At 39.8% G+C, this 12,047-nt stretch overlaps 1 protein-coding gene and 1 long non-coding RNA gene across 2 annotated transcripts in view; one reads left to right on the top strand and one right to left on the bottom strand.

Annotated features, from left to right (window-relative positions):
* Window positions 1-3,960, top strand: part of LOC127043206 (uncharacterized) — a 56,347-nt gene extending 52,387 nt beyond the window's left edge. Inside the window, exon 4 of the long non-coding RNA XR_007772170.1 lies at window positions 3,880-3,960. This is a non-coding gene — a long non-coding RNA (uncharacterized LOC127043206). The remainder of the gene's footprint in view (window positions 1-3,879) is intronic.
* The window catches only part of PCLO (piccolo presynaptic cytomatrix protein), a 544,942-nt gene that overhangs the window by 360,659 nt on the left and 172,236 nt on the right, over window positions 1-12,047 (bottom strand). The gene's annotated exons all lie outside the window — the stretch shown is intronic.

The raw sequence follows: 12,047 nt of genomic DNA, 5'->3' as shown, positions 1-12,047 counted from the left end.
AATATATTTTGTACTAAATGTAGATTTCATTTTAAACAGGTTTATTTTTAAAAAAGAAAAAAACATTATACAGTAATTTAAATAACAAAATCAACAAAAATTTGATGAGAAAAGTCTGGCTGTTCGGAACTTTTGAATCAGTGATAAAGGTTTAAATGTAAGTGATGATGGTTATATTAGCTACCTTTTCATGTTTATCTCCACTCATTTGCAAACAAATTGGGAGTTTAGAGAATAATGTAAACCAGACTTTTCTTCTTGGTATTTAATGCTGACACTTTCATCAGTGTGTCCCAGATTATTTTGTGAGACCAGAGGCTTATTTTACTGAGACCAGAAGGCTTATTTTGTGAGACCAGTTTTTCAGTTTTAACCGGCTAATCACTTCATGAACTGAGCTGAGCACCTTAAACAGAACTAATTTTGCTGCTAGTACCCATCTGCTAATCAAATATGAGGTTGTTACTGGCTGCAACATGTTTCAAACTGTGGACTATGAACACTAATATTCTTCACTCCATGTTTCCTTGTAGCTTTCTGTCTCCCATCACTGAGAATATGACAAATCCTTAACGTTCCCTCTCACCGTGTAAAGTTTTCTACTTGGCAAGCAACTGAGAGGATGTGTGAGGCCCTAATTTCCGCCATCCTTTAAAGATGCCTCTCTGTCCAGCTGGTGTTAACTGGTTTTGGCACTTTGAGCTAAGTATAACAGCCAGACTACACGTGAACAAATACTATTAACGTCTGAAGTTCAGTACTTTTCTATACAGTAACTGGGTAGATGTTAAATGTTCACTGTATTGTTCAGGAAATGGACACATACCCAAAATACAATACATGCAGTAGTTCTAAGGGGGAGAAAGAGGATTTAGTTTGGAGAGGAGAATAGTAGGAGGAAATAGAATAGAGGGAAATAAAACAGAAGGCATGAAGATACTATGACGATGAGTATAGTGTAAGAACTTGAATAGATTAGACCACACTAGACTAGAATGACCATCAGAATACAGACCATTGTGTCCCTCTTTGTTACTGTCAAGAGGGTACTAAATGAAAGTTAAAAAATTATAATTACAATAAAATTCTGTGGTAGAGAGTCAGTTGAATAGCTAACAGATTCAAGATAAGATTAGATAATCATATTAATAAAGAACAGTATCTGCAGTTACACTAGCTATGATACCTCTCAGTAGGGCTATTAATCCTCCTCAGGCATCAAGGCAAAAAATTACAGTGTTAATCAGTCAGGAAGAAATGTCCTCCAGTTATAGAACATTGCAGGTTGGTTTTGGTGCTCTCCTGCAAAGCAGGTAGGTTGGGCCACTGGTATGCCAGAAGGGATACAACTGTTCAGTTGCTATGTCATTGATTTGTTTTAAAATAGCAGTTTCTGTGTATATTAGAAGGGCATACAGCGCTTTCCACAAGGTCTAAAATATATATTGCCCTGAATATTCCCTATCCTTACTTGCTTTTCTAGTAGACAAAACTATTACAACACATTCCCCAATAGGCAGATGCATGCAAAACACTTGCTGGGGCAGCACAACATTTCTTCTCTAGAGCTATTGATTCAATTTAACTGGCCATAAATGTTGCAGGCATTATAGCACATGAATTAATACTGAGCTAAATGCTATGCCCCCCTCCTCCATGGATCTCTAAACACAGAAGAAATATGTCAGCATCATATGGGGGAGAAACAAAATTCCTTGTGCCCTCCCCAGACACCTATTTCAGAGCTAGGCAATATGTTTACCTCTGGGCCCAGTTCTGTTCTCACACCAATTTTACACCAATGTAACTCCACTTACTTTAATTAACTTACTCCTATTTACCGAAGTGCAAGGGAGAGCAGAATTAGGCTCTCTGATCACTCCCATTTCTTATACACAAGAATTAGAAGACAAAAACAAATTTCATATTTAGTCAAATTTAATGATTTCACCCTGTATGGCTAAAATGTAAGGGACTTCTAGGAGAATTACTGAAAGAAAGGGAGAAAGAAAAAAATAAAAGTGGTCCTCATGGCTGTTTCTCTACATGTTCTAGCTCCTGACTGGGGATGTACTGGGACTAAGACAACATACTGTAGTTATAAACAGGAAGTAAAAACAGGATCCATTGTAGATTCATTGGGTGAAATCCTGTTTTGCCATTGGCTTCAATGGGTCAAGATTTATCCATTGGCTTCAATGGTGCAAAGATTTCACCCACAGATTTTAAAGCCAGAAGCCTCCTATGTAACACAGCATAGAATTTCACCGTAGTTCCATTGTACTTCCTTCAACAGGGGAAATAATTTTTCCCTATGATGTAACAGTCTCCAAATATGTTAAGGGCTATTACAAAGAGGAATGTGATCAATTGTTCCATGTCCACTGAAGGTAGGACAAGAAGTACTGGACTTAATCTGCAGCAAGATAGATTTAGGTTAGATATCAGAAAAAAACTTCCTAACTGTCAGGGTCGTTAAGCTGTGGACTAGGCTTCCAAGGGAGGTTATGCAATTCCCATTATTGGAGGTTTTTAAGAACAAGTTGGACAAACACCTGTCAGGGATGGTCTAGGTTAACTTGGTCCTGCCCCGGCACGGTGCTGGACTTGATGACTTCTCAAGGTTTCTTCTAGCCCTGTATTTCCATTATTCTATGATTCTACAGATGAACACTATAAATTCCAACAAATGAGGAAATTCAGTGTTTCTCACTCTTTTCCATACCAATGACCCCTTCCTGAGGACTTTCTTCCCAGCTAGCCAGGACCTTTATCCTAATTAGCAACATGATAAGAGCAGGCTGGTTGTGATTCCCCGAAGGTTCCATTTTAATGGAAAGAAGAAAAAAAATTCACTAAAACTTATTAAAAATGAATATTATCACATGGTAGGTGACCAAAAATCCCACCGAAGGAGCCTTAGTAATTTTTTCTCTCTTAATTGTTTTCTAAGATTAAATACTTACTATGTCGCTATATGTTGAGGAGTACCCTAAGTGTGGAGAATGGGGGTGGAGGGTTATGTCACAAGCCCACAGCATGGACACATGTACAGTCACTAGTGTAGACATATTTTAGACTAACTTAAAATCCCTTGCAAGCTTAACTACTTACGGATATGCAATTTATATAGTTTATGCATCACTACAAAGTGTACCCTACTGCCTCTAATGGTGTATATGGGTGTAATTCACACACTAAGAACCTGGAAGAAAAGAGTGTAGCAAGCAAAGGAACTAATAAGAGTATAAGAAATTTTAAATTCAAGTAAGCCACTCCCCACATTAATTTACATCTTCATTCTCCTACTTCCTGTTCCTCAGAGCATGAGTTATACTAACACAGACTCCCTAATACTCAGATTATGCCAGATACCCTTACAATTATATACCACCACTTTATGTATCAGCTCTGAATTTGGTCCTAAGTTTAAGAATTAGCAATGTCAACTAAAATGCACTGGCTGAAATCTGGAGAAATAAAATACCACATTTAACAGTAAACGCAGCCCAACGCCGTGACAACTAAAGACTTTTTACAAAGACTTTTATATAGGTGGTGTCGGAGATCTTCTGTTTTGGAAGCACACTTTCAGGTGTATCATGGCCCAATGATTAGCAGGAATCAACAATGCCACTACTACACTGCAAATAGCAGAAATAAGATATAAGCACAGAATTATTTGAGCTCCTGTTTTAAATTTTAATGTATAGCACTATGAGATGCTGCAGATTAATCTAAAACACTGTCATTCTGTTAGTAATGCTAACGTCATATTTCATTAATATGCACCAGAATGTCTTACGTTTTAAATGTTTATTGAGTTTCTTACATCTTGTACCACAACTTTGATTCTTTTTTTTTTCCTTTTGGCTGAAGCTCAGAATCTTCAAAGCTTCTCAGAAGAGACTTTTTTCCCTCTTGAATTGTCAGTGACCGATTAAATGACTTCATACAAACAAGCGACACAAACATTCTTGTCATTTATTTTTGTCCGAATTCAGTTATTAACATTGTTTCACCTGAACAATTTTGCCATTTATATGATCAATTTGTGGCAAATTACTGCACATCAACGCAAGACATTTAATATCGTTGCACTCTAAGCATTCAGTAAATTAAACTATACCTCAATAGCCTTTCAAATAATGCAACTCAGAAACTTAAGAAAATAAAAAACAAATGCCAAGTTAGTTAACATTTATGGCAATGGTTTTCAAAGTTGTATGCACTGCTATATAACTATAGATATTGCTTTGTCTACAGAACTCCCTTTATCTTTTCAGAACCATATTCAGGGTGTGTGCGGGAAGAGAGAGAAGAAAACAGGATTGTTGTTAATTCAGCCCTTTATTTTCTAGCACAGGGATAGGAGTAACCTTTGCAACAATCATTCCTATACAGACTTTAAAAAGTCCAGCACAGTGACAATTAGAGCTGGTTGTGAATTTTCCATCAACATGGTTTTTTATGAGATTTCCTGAAATTTTAAATTTTATAGAGGAAATGTTTGATTATGCCAATTTCTGTTTATTTTTTCATTTGGAAAATCCAAATTAAGTATTTTGCTTCAGGTCTGGTAGACCCAAATCAAAATGCTCATTTTTAAGTCACTTTGGTATTAATCTGTGACCATCTGAGTTATCCATCATGCCTCATGGAAGATGTAGTTACAATCTTCAACCAGCTCTAATGGCAACCTGTGTGTGAAATGAGACCAGACAACAATTTCAGCCCCATTTTTGGAACATTTAAAATAAGACTGGTAAAGCACTAAGCATTTAGGGTTATGGACTAGATGACCCAACAGATTTTTTCCATCTCCTATTTCTTCAATTCTATTTTAGGTGTGTGAGTTTCTCTTAAAAAACAACAAAGAGTCCTGTGGCACCTTATAGACTAACAGAAGTATTGGAGCATGAGCTTTCGTGGGTGAATACTCACTTCATCAGACGCAAGTGGGTATTCACCCACGAAAGCTCATGCTCCAACACTTCTGTTAGTCTATAAGGCGCCACAGGACTCTTTTGTTGCTTTTTACAGATCCAGACTAACACGGCTACCCCTCTGATACTTGAGTTTCTCTTTGTTTCTCTTCTGTAATACATTTATTCTTTGCTCTAAATAACACCGGTATCAGTTTCGCCCCTACTTAGGTGCACTTCATTATGGGAGGCCTGAGGTCCCCAGAGAACTCCAGTTTACAGGTAGCATAAATACCCCAGCACATAAAATAGCTTTTTAGCACAACATGTTCTCAGAGTCATTCTTGCACCATATATTTGAATTATTTGCCCCTAATATAAACACTTTGCTATGCTCAGTAATTCATGATTTTTATTACATTGCCCATCTGTTTAAGTATAATGCACAATATGAAGGAGCTTACTAAATGATACGTGTATATGCAGGCTGATTTATGTCCAGTTTTACAACTGCCTGTTATTTTTCTATTAAATATTTAAAGTCCAAACAAACATTTAGTGAAAAAAATTCTCATAGTTCCTCAGTAGCTTCTCAAGCTCCCACTGCAATAAAAAGCAGCTTTCAAAAACGATAAACAAAAAGGTTTGGTTGTGTCTGTTTTTTCATCTATCAGTCAATTTTATGTAGCCAGCACCTTGGATACCAAGATGAAACAGTCATAACTGGATTTTAAAATGACATTTTAATGCTGTGTGACATTGTTAAGTAATTATCAGGCATCACTAACTATCTGGGGCAGGAGCAACCTAGACAACATTTGCTTCTTTCTACTGCCACCTTGGTATTTATCCTCAGTTTAAAAAAGAGTGTTGAATACTTCATCACATAGACTGTATAGCAGTAATTCCCAACCATTTGCATGGGACAGCAACCTGAGGCTACCCATAACCCAGTCATGCCTTTACACACAGCATCACATTAGGGTTGGTGCAGAGCTACATCAGGCCAGGGGGAGTTTTCCCACTGTGTAGTGAGCTACTGCACTGGCAAGTGCCTTCAGGGGTTATAGGCTATGTCTACACTTACAGCAGGTGTGGCGTACAGGCACTACACGCAGTTACATGCCACAGAGAAAGACAGACTCCATCCACACTTGTCACTGTAGAGAGTAGCTGCACACTGCAGTGAAAGGCTCCAACAGCAGGGAGGCAGTGGGGAAAGGCTCTCACAGTGGGAAGGCAGTGGGGAAAGGCTTTGTCAGAGGAAAGGCAGCTGGGATAGGCTCCAGCAGCTCCTCCTGCTGGACCATTTCCTCTCTGCCTCTCATTGCCAGAGCCTTTCCCAGCTGCTTCCTCCCTATCAGAGCCTTTTCTCTCTGCCTCTACCCTGGCCACAGCCTTCTACCCACTCCTGGATAATTCTCAGTGGGGAATTTTCACTGTGGCAGAGAAAGGCTCCAGCAGCAGGGAGGCAATGGGACACAGCTAAAAATAGAAGTGTAGATGTGGGAAACATTGCTTGGACATGCAGGGAGCTGTGTAGGGTATATATACCTTGGGGGTTCACGCATGTAGGGCATTCTACTCTACTAAGCCATGTCTCGTGGTCTATAGTGTTATTTATATCCATGCTAGCTATGTGTGCAGAGGATGCTCAGGCAATGGCTCCACCTCCTCTTACCCCCACTTTGAGGTCCAGAAGGTGCATGAAGGTGCTTCAGGGAGAGCAGGGACTACAGTGTGTCTCGTTGTCCCTACCCCCCACCCACATACACACATGGAGCAGCCCGGCAAAACACATCCTTAACAACAAGTCCCTGTGAGACAATGACAACTCACATTCTGTTATGTTGTACTCTACAGTAGAGTGAAGGCTATTCCCAAGCCCTAGTAAAGCAATTGAGAGACTAGAGTTTCAAGCACTAGATTAGTGCACAGATTTCATAGGAGACAGTGGACACTGGTTGGTTCAGTTGAGAAAACAATCTGGTAAAAAGACACCGATGGCCAAAAAGGTTGGGAATCATTGTCATACAGCAACTAGACACATTCACTTGTGTCATTTTTTGGATATCCCATATTTTTCAAAACTATGAAAGCCACTGGAATACCAGGCTGTTTTAATGCCAACACAATTTAATCATCTGCAACTTCAGCAACTGTTAACACGCTGCCATAACAAGGTGCAATTTTAAGCAATGCTAAGCAATGACGTCTGCTTTCAAGTCAACAGAAGAGCTTAATCATTTTCTAACTATGCTAAGATAGAAAAATCAGCTGTTGAAAGAATGAGTTCCTCCCCCCTTTTAATCACAAGATAATGTTGAGAATGTTTTCACATGTATCACATTTAAATCTCTCTCCTCAAACAAATGAAGGGTACTGAGCCACAGAGGAGAGGCTTTACAAATATCCAATACAAATATGGAAAATTATTTTTTTCTCCAGTGCTATTAAACCAAGAAGAAAGCAGAAAAAGAAGGAAGCTTTGTAATTGTGGCATCAGACAGGAAACTGAACCACAGATTGAAGAAGCAGAACTACTGGGAAGTATTAAATGAATAGACAACTCGATAATGTACAGTACTTACAAGCTGGAAAGTAAAAACCCATTTTCATAGCAGATAGTTATTCAGTATTGTGAATGGATAAGAACTGCAAAACCAGATTCAATCTACATATTTAACCAAGTAAAAACCAAGTGGGACAAATGGGACAAAAATCTCAGAGATGCAGTTCCTGTAATTGAAACTGAATTGAATCGATGTGCTCACGATTACCACAATCCAGTTGATCTCCTGCTTCTCTACATACTACAAAGCCTACTGTTTTGCACCTCTCAGCATTTGACTTGTTTGCAGTAACAGCAGGCTGCTCTCTGTAAATGCCAGGTGAGAAAATATGACAATGCAATGTATAAATACAAGGAAAATGAGTGTCATAACATAAAAAACCATTAACTATTATAAATAAATATCCTAACAAAAGATACATAGGTAATTTTGCAATTCCCTGGCAAGACACCATTGAGAATATTGGTTACTTTATCAAAAAACAAATCTCTCCCTCTCATTCAAAATTATACAGTGAAAGTAAAGAGACTGGTGAAATGCTCACAAAGCTAAGAGATATGATCTGTGAGGACACATTAAAGTAGTAAATATTTATTAGCTAGAAAAAAAACAGATAATGAATTGCTCAAATGTCAATATGAAAATACCGAATGTTATAAACAAAGTCTAGCTGAGTTACTACTCTGTATCTGGCTCATGAGTCAAACATGAAGGCCAAGGATAAAACTTTCAAGAGCACCTAAGTGACTTAGGAGCCAATCCCATTTTCAAAGTCATTTAGGCAGTTCAGCCTTGTCAAGGTTCCTTCCCCACTCTGAACTTATGGGTACAGATGTGGGGACCTGCATGAACACTTCTAAGCTTAATTACTAGCTTAGATCTGGTATCGCTGCCACCACCAAGGACCCCCTTTTTCCATGGGTAGTCTTGAGGGATTTCACCAGTTCCCTGGTGAACACAGATCCAAACCCCTTGGATCTTAAAACAAGGAAAAATTAACCATTCCCCCTCCACTCCCCCCACCAATCCCTGGTGAGTCCAGATCCAATCCCTTTGGATCTAAAAAACACAGAAAGATCAATCAGGTATTAAGAAAAAAGGTTTTTAATTAAAGAAAAGAAAGGTAAAAGAAAACTCTCTGGGAGAGATTAGCATACCAGCTACTCTCACAGACAACAGATTCAAAACACAGAGGATGTTCCCCTGGGCACAAATTTAGTTACACAAAAAAAATACTCAAATACCCAATTTGATTCTACCTCAATTTGCATAAGACCGGCTACAAAGAAATAAACATAAACCTATTTATTCCTTTCTAAAACTTACTATTCTGATCAGAGGGTGGTTCCTTGATCTTTTTCACTCCAGCTGAAACTGAAAACTCTCAAACAAAGGAAAATCTTCCCTCCTTCCTTTTGAAACGTCCTGTTCCCCCAGTGGTTCCTCTGGTCATGTGTTAGCTAGGCAAGGTGAACTTTTTAACCCTTTACAGGTAAAAGAGGCATTAACCCTTAATCATCTCTTTATGACAGGCCTAGATCCTCAAAAGTGTTTAGGCACCTAATTGCCATTGCCCTCAATGGGAATTAGGCACCGCAATACATTTGAGATTTGAGCCTTAAGAACCTTTGCCTCAATGAAACTTAGACTCTGAAGGACCTGAATAACTTTTGAAAATAGGTCTTAGGTGTCTTTGAAAATTTTACCCCAAATCTTGAGCTCATTGAGATCAATGGGAATTAGCTAATGATCTCAAGAGGTATCTAGATTTGATCCTAAACACAGTCAAAACTGGGGACAGAAAACAGATATTTCATGGAAGAACCACTAGAAAAATGTGACAACAACAATGTGGACCAATCTATCCAACCATTTTTTAAGTATGCACACTACTTGAGAACAATAATGTCACATGTTTTCACAAAGAAAATGATTGAGGAAACCAAGCGGGAATGGACAAAAATGCTTAATTAATTAATTAATTACACTTTGTGTTTGCCTTTTTTATGAGAACAGCAACAACTGTCAGGCAGCACATCACAGTCAAATACAGTTTAATCCTCTTTTGTAAACTGCAGTTGGTGCAAACAGCATTTGTACGGAAGCAAAGTTACTGCCACCCACCTATCTTTAGGATTTACCCTAAGAAATGATTTCCTGGTTGCTGACATTTGATGGAGCTCTTGGAGTAAGACTCAAAGGTCAAGACTCCTATTCCCATGAGTGAGCCAGCTGAGGAATTCGGCTTTTCAGAGATGGGGCATGAATTCCCCAAAACACAAGAATGCAGTAGATTTCTTAGAAATATTTAAATACTCCTTAATGAACAATTGCTCATAGCTGAGAAGACAGACAGCTGCGTGCTACGGTGGCAAACCCCAGCCCCAGGAGAAAAGAGAACTAATTGCTTGAACAAGATAATAGGAAAAACAGTAAATAAGATGGGGTCTTCTCTGAAGAATATATAATTTCCCAAATATTTATCATAGAAAAATGGTTACAAATGCATTAACAAACACTAATGCAAAGACAGAAGAAAAATCACACTTACACAACTGAAAGGATATGAAAGATCAAATTCATAAAGTCAACAAAAGTTTAAAACAGCATTTGATAAACAGGACAGTGGCAGATTAATGATTCTGCCGCCCCCTAGGTCCTGAAATAATTGCCACATCCATGTGAACTTCATTTCTTCCACCGGCAGCTTCCCCCACACCCCAGCTCACCTCCACCTCCTCCCCTGAGCATGCCGCTGGGTCCTGCTTCACTCCCCTCCCTTCCTCCCTCCTAGTGCTTGCGATGCAAAACAGCTGATTCGTGTGGCAAGCCTGAAAGGCAGGGGAGAGGAGGGGGAACTCAGCAAGCTTGGGGGAGGAGGCGGGGCCGGGGTGGGAATTTGGGGAGAGATCCAATAGGGGCAGGAAGGGGTGGACTTGGGGCAGGGACTCTGGGGTAGGGGTGGAGTCAGGGTGGGGCCGGGCGCAAGCACCCACTAGCGCTGACAAAAGTTGATGCCTGTGTACAGGGATCCGACAGACAGTGGGCTTGTGCAAAAACACCACGATTACAAAAATGCTGCTATTATAAATTTGCTGACCCTGCAAATTTGCTGCCCTAGACCTAAGCCTTGTAGGCCTAGGCGATAATATACCTCTGAAACAGGATGCTGTAAGACACTTGTCCCTGTGCCTTCATTAGCTACTATTCTGTGAGTTACTGAAATAGATACTTCAAGACAAACGTAAAAATTACAAGACAGAAGAAGGGGGAAAAAAGACAATTCCAGCTGTTTGATGTTTTGTTTTTATGTTGTGTGTTAAGTGAAGTCACCAATGGGATTTAGTTTTTCTCTGAATCTGAGTAGTTGTCCACTCCCCGCCAGCTTATTTTGATAGCTGATGCACAGAGATAGCAAAGGCAGGTCCTAGCTCCTGCCAGCCGTCTTTGGAACATGCTCACGCTCAAGGATGAAGGGATGAAGTCACCCTGCATTCTCCAGAGCACAGAGGAGCTGTGATTCTGCTTTGCCCCTCTTTGAGCCACAGAAGAGGTAGGGGGAAGGTGTTTCCACCATGTTACCCCACTGCACAAACTGCACACCAATATAAGGCCTGGGTAGAATCCTGAGAGTAGACATTAGGGTTTGGCCTATATAGTCTGCTTGTTCATCTTCCATTCCCTAATGATTTTGTTTGCTGCCTTTTTATAAAACGGACAGTGGTGATATCACAAATGACCTGTGTTATGAATCACAGAAGTTTATATGAGCACTCTATTTTTCCCGTGTGCCTGTCTGTTCCATTTCCTGAGTAGAAAGAGTAATGAAATTTACAAGAATCCCATTCCTATATAGAATAAAGGGCATAATAGGGGAAAGAAAATGTGTGCCTGGGGTCATCCTAGGAGGTTTATTATTACTGAGTTGCAGGCAGTTTGTTTGTCAAACACTTGGCTTCACATCCCCTATATATGTAAACTAACAAAACACTAATCTTATCAGGACGAACAAGAACAGCCACTGTGGGAGTGGGACTATGAGGCAGTGAAGTGGAAGATTGCCTGATACACCTCTCTGCCTCCCCTTCAGAAGGGGGAACCACAATAGTGACCTGGCCAGAGGGCTGAGTCATGAAGAGGATACTTTTTTTCAGAGTAGCAGCTGTGTCAGTCTATATCCACAAAAAGAACAGGAGTCCTTGTGGCACCTTAAAGACAAATTTATTTCAGTATAAGCTTTCGTGGGCTACAGCTCCCTTCTTCGGATGAATGGAATGGAACACACAGACAGGAGATATTTATACATACAGAGAACATGAAAAGGTGGAATGCATACCAACTGTAAGAGTCCAAACAATTGAGACTGCAGTTCCTGGAGTCAGAGAAGGGCTGCAGAGAAGAAACTGATGGGGTGTAACCACTGGAAGTGGTCAGCCTGACCAAGCAAATCCCCAGAGTTGCCAGGAGGTGGCGCCATCCAGCAGTGAGTAGAGCAACCCATCACAGGGATCTTCAAGCAAGAATACTTACAGAGCTTTGAAGCAGATTA

The sequence above is a fragment of the Gopherus flavomarginatus genome, chromosome 1 (genome assembly GCF_025201925.1).
Source record: "Gopherus flavomarginatus isolate rGopFla2 chromosome 1, rGopFla2.mat.asm, whole genome shotgun sequence".
NCBI lineage: Eukaryota > Metazoa > Chordata > Testudines > Testudinidae > Gopherus > Gopherus flavomarginatus.
The sequence above is the reverse complement of the archived record's forward strand: the minus strand, read 5'-3'. Positions and strand labels throughout refer to the sequence as shown.